The following is a 10,757-nucleotide window of genomic DNA, read 5'->3' as shown; positions in this document are numbered from 1 at the left end:
AGGATGCTCCTCACTGCTGGCTCTAGCATGGCACAACTTGGACACTGGGGAGTGGACCAATCAATGGAAGGTCTTTCTCTCTTTGGCTCTATCTCCAATTCTCTCTGTGTAACTGGCTGAAATATATTAATTTGTATGACCAAAGAAACCTTTTTTTTTAGTGTGATTAAGCTAATGTTATGGGGATCATGACATTATTCTGATTATCAAAATATAAATGTAGCATAATCACAAAATGCAAGCAAGAACTATGGCAATAGAAAACCAACATTGAAATGCCTGAGGAGAGAAATTGCAATTCAGGAATGACTGCAGGTTCTAAAATTTTCAAGGATATTATATCCCCAGAAGTCAAGAAAGACCACAATTAGGAAGACTATCCTTCAGTATTTTGAATTTTTTTAAATGTGTAGAAAATCAGTTATACACAGAGGAGGATAGAAAGAGAAGAAGATCTTCTATCTAATGATTCATTCTCCAAGTAAGTGGCCACAATGGCCAGAGCTGCGCTGATGTGAAGCCAGGATCCTGGAGGCAGGAGCTTATTCCAGGTTTCCCATGCAGGTACAGACCCCAAAGCTTTGGACCAATGGCCATTGCTTTCCCAGGCCAAGAACAGGGAGCTGGTTCAGAAGCAGAGCCTCCAGGACACAAACTGGTGGCCACATGGGATCCTGGCATGTGTGAGATGGAGAATTTAGCAGCTAGGCTATGGTGCCAGGCCAAAAATATATAGTGTTTTAAGCTCCAGCATTGCTTGCAGGTTTTAACAGGGATAACAAGCAACTAATAAGATTTACTAAAGGAAACTCAATGGTTTAGAAGTCCTTTCATTGGCTCAATCATTAGAGAATTGAGAACATTATATGTAAAAACACTCTGTAGCACTTATGACCATAATCATCCAAACTAGTCCCAGATTAGATAATGAATCAATCAAATGCCTTCTCATTTAGAAATCAGCATGGCATCTTCAAGATCTCACTGCCTGAATAATTCGAAAAGTAGAAAATGATAGAGATTTACAGATATGACAAGATTAATTTATCAAGTTCCTTGCTTACTAAGAGTAATGACATAGAGCCCAGTACAACACAGAAAGATTGGAGAAAAGGAACATTGGAGGCCAGAAATCAGTATTTCTTTATTGATTGAAGACCAGGGGTCTGGATTTTACTTTCATAAAACAGAGGAGATGGCATTAAGTGTTTTGCAGTATGCTGTTTCATGTAAGGTCAAAATATAACAAAAGTATTTTAGGCAAAAAAAATTAAATGATTTTATTCTACTAGAATCAATGGGAAAAACGGGATAATTGACAGATATTTGCACATTCATATGTACAATTTTCTTGAGTTCTCACTTTGGAAGACTGGAATTTGCGAGTCTGGATTTCTATTAAACTCCTAAGTCATGGTAAAGATACATTTCAAAATGAAGATCCACAGGTTTTATTCCTTTAATGTTTATTTCATTGTTTACTTTAAGAATATTGGTCCTGAATTTTTAATGAATGATTCAGAAAATACAGTAACAAAACATTTAGCTATCACCACATTGAAATATTTCACACATATTTCTACTTACTAGTTATAATCAGGCAAAAACTTTAAAAGCCTTGAGATATTTGCTATCAGCGCAGACACTAGCAATAACTGATCAAACTGAATGTAATGTGAGAAAATTTACTGAACCTGAAATTGGATAAAATTAAAGCCTGCAAAAATATGACAAGCAAACTTTCAGGAAAAAATAGCACAACTAAAGCAAAAAAATATTCTTATCCCAGCATATATAGAAGAATTGCTTAATTGCAATGTTAAATGTTTTGTTAAGCATTTGCAGCTGTAGTCACAAAAATAATAAATATTCTTCACTATATATACATATTCTATTTTGATGATGATTGTATAGTTGATCAGGGTGGGAAGGATTGAGGGTTAGGAAAATGTGGGTGTGATCATTGCTTTCTTCTTCCTGTATCTGGGAGAAGTGAAAAGATAAGGGGTACAGGCATAGCCAGCCTCCAAACCACCTCAGGACCCAAGGATGGGGCGTGGACACCTGATACCAACTCCGGGCATTTCAAATGTTCTGATGACTATACTCAAACATTCCAAAATTTGAAAAGTAAACTAAAGCTATGAAATTTTTCTTTGATATAGTGCATACAAAATAGATACCAACAATATTCTTGTATTTATTTTTATTGAATATATCATGAAGAAAGATCAGTTTCAGTGAAATGAGTATATTTCCCAACTGAGTTTTGACTGTGTGCCTTATAGCATTACCTAATCCCCACTTCCTGGCTAGGTAAAGAATCTAAAGTACTGTGTGTTTAGCACAAGCTCTTTAGGAAAAATGAGTATCATTTTATGTCTTGAGGCCCGTAAAAGTGAAGGGAGATTGAATAAGTGACTCATCCCTGGTGGAAAATGGCTTAGTCCTCTCCCTGTGAATGATGATATGAGTTGTTAGCTTAAGACGATAAGTGCTTAAAAGTGCAGTTTTATTTGTGCCCATTATTTTAAATGTCTCTCTTCTTTTCCACTGAAGATTTAAAATGGAAACTTAAAGTGCAGTTTTGTTTGGCCTGGGGTTTGTGACCCAGAAGTGGTATTTTATAGATTAATCTATAGCTTTAAAATATCCAAGAATCTTGTCAAGATCTCTTGAGTGCTTTGCTTACATATATTTTTTTAAAAAGTCATAAAATATCACCCACAAGCATTGACAATTTCTCCACTTCCAGTTTGATCTATTTACAGATGTTTTATACCATATTTTTTCAGTCTTGCAGCCCTAGCCATGCCAAAATCACAAGAGAACACTAACATATATCATTTAAGATAGTTGTAGTTATGAGTACTTTATCATCTGATTAAAATAATAATAATGTAAATATCACAGTGGTGACTTCTCTTCCAGGTCACTAATTATTCTTTTATTTATTCCAACTTGCTTGATAGGGAACAAGTTTCATAGCTGTATAAAATCTGGAGAATCCATGTTTAACGATTTGGTTTAATCATCATTTTTAATAATCATTGCTAAAATACAAAATAATGTGTTAAACATCTTTAACAGCAAATACTTCCATGAACAAAGCAGTTTCCCCTTATAAGAAAAAATAATTAAGATCACTTTATGTAAAAATATTAAAACACACTATTAAGAACTTATGCAAGAATAGTTTTTCCTTTGTGTAACAAATAGTACAGGATTGGGCCCGGCGCGGTGGCGCAAGTGGTTAAAGGTCCTCGCCTTGCACGCCCCGGGATCCCATATGGGCGCTGGTTCTAATCCCGGCAGCCCTGCTTCCCTTCCAGCTCCCTGCTTGTGGCCTGGGAAAGCAGTGGAGGACGGCCCAAAGCTTTGGGAACCTGCACCCGCGTGGGAGACCCGGAAGAGGCTCCTGGCTTCGGATGGGCATAGTATCGACCCGTTGCGCTCACTTGGGGAGTGAATCATCGGACGGAATATCTTCCTCTCTGTCTCTCCTCTCTGTATATCCGCCTTTCCAATAACAAAATAATAAAAATAAATCTTTAAAAAAAAAACCAAATAGTACAGGATTTTTTATGACATTATCACATACAAAAGATAGTTTTATAAAAACTATGAATAAACAGCAACTTTTATAACAGTGAAATGTCAAGCGTTAGGATTACAGAACAGCTACGAAGAACAGAGGTTAGCAATCTGAGGCATGATGTAGCACTTATCATTGCAAAGGAAAATTTAAAGAGAGAAGGACAGACAGATCTTCCTTCCACAGGTTCACTCCCCAGGTGGCCATAATGCCTGTAGCTGAGCTGATCTGAAGCCAGGAGCCAGGAGCCAGGAGCTACTTCTCAGTCTCCTATTCAGGCTCAATTTTGCAAGGCTTTGGGCCGTCTTCCGCTGCTTTCAAAAGCCATAAGCAGGGAATTGGAAGGGAAGTAGAGCAACCAGAATTTGAATATGTATCCAAGTGGAATCTTCGAGTGTGCTGCTTTAGTTTAGTTCAGTGAGAATAGATGAGTTTTCTAAAATGTATTCATTTATGTTGGAAAGTCAGATTGAGGAGGATAGAGGGAGTGGGAAAGGTGAGACAGACCTGTCACCTGATGATTTACTCCTCAGAATGCCACAACAGCCAGGGACAGTCAATGCAAAGCTAGGCACCCCTCGGCTCCTAGGAGTCCCTCATATGCGCAGCGGAGTACCTGGCCCATCTTCTACTGTTTCCCAGGCAGATTAGCAGGGAGCAAGATCAGAAACGGAACAGCCTCAAGTCAAATCAGCTGTCATTTGGGACGTTGGCATAGCAAGCACCACCCAATTCACGGTGCCACTGCATCGGCTCCCAAACAGCTCATGTATCTGTGCTAGCTAGGTTTTCTGGCTATTTTATTTTTTTTTAATTTATTTTTTAAAGATTTATTATTATTGTTATTATTATTATTATTATATTTTTTAAATTGGAAAGGCGGATATACAGAGAGGAGAGACAGAAAAGAAGATCTTCCGTCTGATGATTCACTCCCCAAGTGAGCGCAACGCCGATGCTATGCCAATTTGAAGCCAGGAGCCTCTTCCGGGTCTCCCATGTGGGTGCAGGGTCCCAAAGCTTTGGGCCATCCTCGACTGCTTTCCCAGGCCACAGGCAGGGAGCTGGAAGGGAAGTGGGGCTGCTGGGATAGAACCAGCACCCATGTGGGATCCCGGTGCAAGGTGAGGACCTTAACCACTGCCCCACTGCGCCGGGCCCTCTGGCTATTTTAGGTGGGAACATTTATTTGCTGTCAGATGTTTTAGTGTATTCAGAGGAAAATGTATGCATTCCATGTTGTTGTGGTTGTCGACGCTGCTTTGTTTTACTGTTCTGAAAGATATTTACCTGTGTACATTGCTTCTCAATGACGTTGTAGATTAGACTAGTGTAGTGCATGATTTGGGGGTTTTAAGAGTTTCAGACAGAGAAATGCATTTTAACATGTGCTTTGGAATCAGTTTTAGCTAAACAATGAAGGATATGAGTTTGTATGAAATAAATCTACTAGGGCCAGGTATATTTTGTGCTATATAACTCTGAATTGTGGTTGGTCTAGAGAAAACATAGTAAAAATGACAGTGGAGGTGATGGCAACAGTAGTGGTAAGATTGGTTGATATCCAGATTGTCCCAGGAAGTAAAGTTTTTGTTATGTTTAGAATATTTTCTTAGCATGATTTATGAGATACATTGTCATCACCCACAGAATTCCTTATAAATGCTGAAAATACATACCAGTATGAATATATTTACTTTTCATCAGTATAGAATCATTATCATATTCCATAGCCCATTTAAATAATACCATATCACTCTCTTTTGCATTAGGCTATATAAAGACATACATAGTTATCCAAAAAATAGACTTTAATTTCTCTTATTACCAATTACATTTATAGAAGCCTTTAATAGGATGGCTGAATTGAATAGTTATATTTATTTGCACATCCTTTAGATTGTTCCAATTGTGTGCTCTTGTGCTAAAGCTGGTTTTAGAGAAATCTGGCAAATGAATAAATAAAGGGATACCCTACTCTGAGGAGTAGGTGAGTCCAGATCCCTAAGGAGATACCTGGAGACAGGAGTCAAATCTTTAAAGCACTAAATTGCATGAATACCATAATGACTGTTCAAAAATAAACCAGAAATCTTATTGGACAATTGCCCAAATGATAAACACATTAAATCTGGGGGTCTGTCAAACACCAGGTCATGATTACCTGACCATTCATATTAACAGTAGGATAGAAACAATTTCCACTTCTCACAGCTCTATGTAAATATTTAATGACTTTGACTTTTCTCTTATACCATGGTTTAGCAATTAAAATCTAGCATAGTAAGAATTTCAAAATATCCAAATAAGAAAGCTTCTTACATATTTACCTGATAGGACACTACCATTTGTTATAATTATCATTTCTATATTTGGCTATAAAATTCAAGACATCTTTTTGGGAAAAAAAGGAACTAATTAACAATCATAGCTATGTTTTTTCTTTAACAAATACCTACAATCTTATATTTATAAACAAATCATTCTTCACTTCTGAGTAGTTTTATTTTGTGTTTTTATGATGGAATTCTCCGAACGATCATGTGAGAGGTTTACATTGAAGTCTCACTTTGCAACACTTAATAAAACAAAAATATTTTTTCAAAATGATATGAAATAATAATATCCAATAGCAATATAAACCAAATTCACTTCACTATGCTTATCAGGACTATTCTATGGGCTGGGCATTTGATACACTTATTTGATTCTATTTAAGATACCCATGTTTCATTTCCAAGGGCCTCATAAGAATTCTGCCTGCTTACCTTCCCATCCAACTTACTGCTAAAGATGCAGGAAGAATCAGAATATTTGCGTGTGGTTAAGCCCGACTTCCTGTAAATATGCCCCATAGGAGGCAGCATTTAAGTGCTCAATAACCATAATCCCTGCCATTCACATGATATGCTACTATACACTGCACATTCTTGAAGTTTCAATCTGGCTAGCCCTTCCTTTTGTGGGCATAGGAGATAGTGAACCAATCAAAAAAGTCCTCTCTCTCTCTGTACCTTTGATTGCCTTTCAGAATAAATAAAAATAAATATTTTTGAAGTTCATAATTATTGCTTTCACAGTTGTAGAAGATCTGGATATATGTGGAGATTTTGCACATCTTTGACATAGAGAGGGTCTGCATTTTATCCACAGGATACCAAATTCCCTGGAGAATGAAATCACGAGTTCAGAAGTTCTTTGTCAACGTTTTCTTGGACAGGCATGAAATATTTCTAGTACTTGACCTCTCCGGACAATTTCATTAGACGGGATTTTCCCAAGTGCGTGTTTGTTATTTTCATCAGATGTGCTAATATATAAATTACAGCAAGCTTAGAAGTATTGGTTTCACTATCAGAACACTTCTTTTTAATGTATGCTATAATTTGGGGAAGAGTCACTTTGCAGGAAGGAATTTTTCTTCTCCCTTTCAATAATTAGGCATCTGCAATTCCATTATGTTAGTTAAATCCAGTTAAAACATTTTCTTAAATTGTATTATAAGACATACCATTTATCTTTTTTTTTACACAAAGATTCTGCTGATAATTTCTAGTTATATTGACAATAAGAGTCAAAGAAGAAATGATTTGCCACAAAAAAGCAAAAATTTTGTTCACTATTTACAAAGAACAGGTACAGACAATCCTACCATATTGAAAACAACTGTATCTCTTCAAAGATTTCTCAGAGAACAAACATTATTTCGCATAAAATTGTCCAAGTACATCAAAATCTGCAAAATAAAAGTTTTCCTCAAAGGCATTTCTGTAGTTTAAATAATAAAATAATAATATTTAATCATATTTATAATTCATGATCCTAATAAGGATATTTTTCTTAAAGGTAAACTACAAATATGTTCAAATATTTTTACTATTTTATCTTTTAACCACAATTGATTTTCTCTTTATCAGTTATTTTTCTGATAATCATTTATTTTGTAGTGTTAGTTGAGTCAAATCTAAAAGTATTGTCATATCCATTAAGATGACAAATATGTCAAGAAGAAAACTCATTATTGAAGATGGCAGGTTGAGGTATTTATTCAGTTATTCACATGAAGGAAAGCAAATGTTACTTCTAAAATAAATGTCATAGAATGTAGAGTTATTTTTAATTTTTAAAAATATTCTGATGTCTTTTAATAGTAGGGAAATTGTGAATTATGTGTTCCTTTCACTGATCCCTTAGCCCAGTGGCCGACTTTTCACACTCGCTGTGCCTTTTAGCTGTGTGCCAAAGAAAGCACATCATCAAATGCTAATGAGCTCAAATGAAGCCCAAGAAAGGAATGGTTCTGGAAATAAAAATAAAAAATATAATTCCCAAATCCCCAGTCTGGAAGAGCAAACTAATTCCAAAATCTTCACAAATCAGATGTTATAATAGCGAGTACTGTTGTTAATGAAAATTCAAGCTCCCCATGAAGAAATGAAGGATTTCTATGGCTTGTCTCTGTTAACAACATAAAAGTACATGAAATAGTATATCTTTTATTTTGCAACACTTAGCAAGTACTTAGAATATGCATGAAATGATGTTAGATTACTCTTTACCTATTCCTTACCATTTCTTGATATATCTCTTCCAGATGAATGATCTATAAGGAAATACCAATAAATGTTAAGAGCAATTTATCTCAATTTTCTTTTGTGAATCCTATTTAGTTCTTAAAGAAATATTGCTTCTGAATGGATCAGATGTTCTTTTTAATAGTTGAAAGCCAACATGTATGGTACACATTGAAGAATAAAAAAAAAAGAGAGATAAATATTCATCTTTAAATAAAAAGTGGTCCTCAATTATTAAATATAACATTTATTGAAAAGTACATAGTTTGCGACTTTTGGTATCTCAAGGTGGATATTTTCCTCATGAATGAAAATCTAAAAGATAACAAAATGGTAATAAATACGTAGTACTTCCACTGATGAGTTTTTATATGTTATAAATATTCCTAAAATGATAATTACATTCAGTTAAATGATTTTTCAATGGTATGTTATATGCTTAATTTAATGATTGTACATCTCTTGAAAGCAACATAAAGTCAAAAGAAATAAGTCGTTTGCAATTAATATTTGTTTATTGAATAGAAATGTTTTAGTTTAAAACCATTTTAATTTAAAATGCTGGTTTTAAACTGATAAGTACTGATACTACACTTGATCTTGGCCAAGAGGCCGAGAAGCAATAAATGCTGATTTTTTTTTTTAAAGATTTATTTTTATTATTTTTTCATTGGAAAGGCAGATATACAGAGAGGAGAGACAGAGAGGAAGATCTTCCGTCCCATGATTCACTCCCCAAGTGAGTGCAACGGGTCGATACTATGCCCATCCGAAGCCAGGAGCCTCTTCCGGGTCTCCCACGCGGGTGCAGGTTCCCAAAGCTTTGGGCCGTCCTCCACTGCTTTCCCAGGCCACAGGCAGGGAGCTGAATGGGAAGTGGTGCTGCCGGGATTAGAACCGGCGCCCATATGGGATCCCGGGCGTGCAAGGTGAGGACCTTTAACCACTTGCGCCACCGCGCTGGGCCCAGTAATAAATGCTGATTTTAAACAAGTTTCCATTTTAGAAAACAGTTTTGTATAATCTTTTTAATAGGCTCACAAATTATTTTTGATTTTCAGAGAATTTTTTAAAAATCCCTTTATTAATTATGGTATTTTCTTCTACATGAATGAATTAAATTCTACAGTGTCATAAATTAACCTTGACTGAACCCTATGCATATTTTTCTATGTTGAAATATCTTTTGAAGTGTATGTTTTCATCAAATTTTTGGAATATTCATATTTAGAGATAGCATGCTTTTGTTGAAGTGAAATATGCTATTGCTTTTATGTTTGCATATTTACATTGAAGCAAAACTAAATGAAAAGTTAATAGGTTCTGATATTATCATATAAAATTACTATTGTGGAGGAAGTCTGTTTCATACCATTGAATTGAAGAAAACCACTTTTTATATATCTCAACATTTGATAATAAGAAAAATGAATTATGGAATTGAGGGCAGTGACCTTTGAGCTTTGTTGGCCTTCATACAGAATTGAAAGTATGAAGAGAATATTTCCTGCACCACATTGGTGTGTAAAGAATAATTTCTAAGACCTTGTATTATGTCTTTGAAATCAACCCTTTTTCTTCATAAGACACCATTGCTGACAATTATTGATCAAACTTTTTTATTTCAGAATTGCTTTCTAACTTATTCCTAGTTTTTATTTATTTAGAGTTTCAAAACATTCTAAATTGTGTTAGGAAATTAAGGTATAAATAGGTGTAAATGAGGAAAATATAACAAATATGTAAAAAATACTGAATGTTGAAGTGATAAAGTTTGCATAAGATGCAAGTATTATCTAATGGGTCTTTTATTTAGGTTTCTCAGTATACCAGATAAAATTCAGGTTGCAAATGAAAACACTTCAGCTCATTAAATTCTCAAGCCCACATAATATGAGTTGTATTAGTTACCATATTTGCTTCAGAAATGAACACCGATCCAACAATTTATATTCGTTAGTGACATAGTCATTTCCATCTATGGTTGTTCGGACCAGATGCTTTTTATACTAATCAAACACATGATATGCAAAATAAGAAAGCATGGTCACTGCGTGGTACTTTAGTGGCTAAGTCTTCGCCTTGAAAGCTCCAGGATCCCGTATGGGTTCATGCCCTGGAGGCCCCACTTCCCATCTAGCTCCCTGCTTGTGGCCTGGGAAAGCAGCAGAAGATGACCCAAAGTCTTGGGACCCTGCACCTGCGTTTGAGACCTGAAGAGGCTCCAAACTCCTGGTTTCTGACTGTCTCAGCCCTGGCCACTTCAACTGCTTGGAGAGTAAATCAACAGATGGAAGTTCTACCTCACTGTCTCTCCTCCTCTCTGTATATCTGACTTTCCAATTTAAAAAATTTAAATGAGTGTTAAAAATTTAAAAATACACACACTTTTAGAACTGCACTAGATGTACGATAAGTAGTCCAGACCCCATACAGGTTCTCTGGGAGGGGAATCTGACAGTACGGCCCACTTGCTTCACTACTGATGTTGTTGACTGCACAATCGCCTTAGAATCTTCTGAACAATCCTGCTCTGGAAAGAGCTTTCATAAATTTGCCACTGGACAAGGAGAGAAGAAGAAAGAAAA

The 10,757-nt window shown here is 35.6% G+C and overlaps 1 pseudogene; it reads right to left on the bottom strand.

The window, feature by feature from the left end:
• Positions 1-8,677: 8,677 nt before the first annotated feature.
• Positions 8,678-8,793, bottom strand: LOC121147646 (annotated as a pseudogene).
• Positions 8,794-10,757: the final 1,964 nt, after the last annotated feature.

The sequence above is a fragment of the Ochotona curzoniae genome, unplaced genomic scaffold (genome assembly GCF_017591425.1).
Source record: "Ochotona curzoniae isolate NIBS_2020 unplaced genomic scaffold, NIBS_Ocur_1.0 scaffold_4506, whole genome shotgun sequence".
NCBI classification, from domain to species: Eukaryota; Metazoa; Chordata; class Mammalia; order Lagomorpha; family Ochotonidae; genus Ochotona; species Ochotona curzoniae.
Note: the sequence above shows the minus strand (reverse complement) of the source record. Positions and strands in the feature narration are given on the sequence as shown.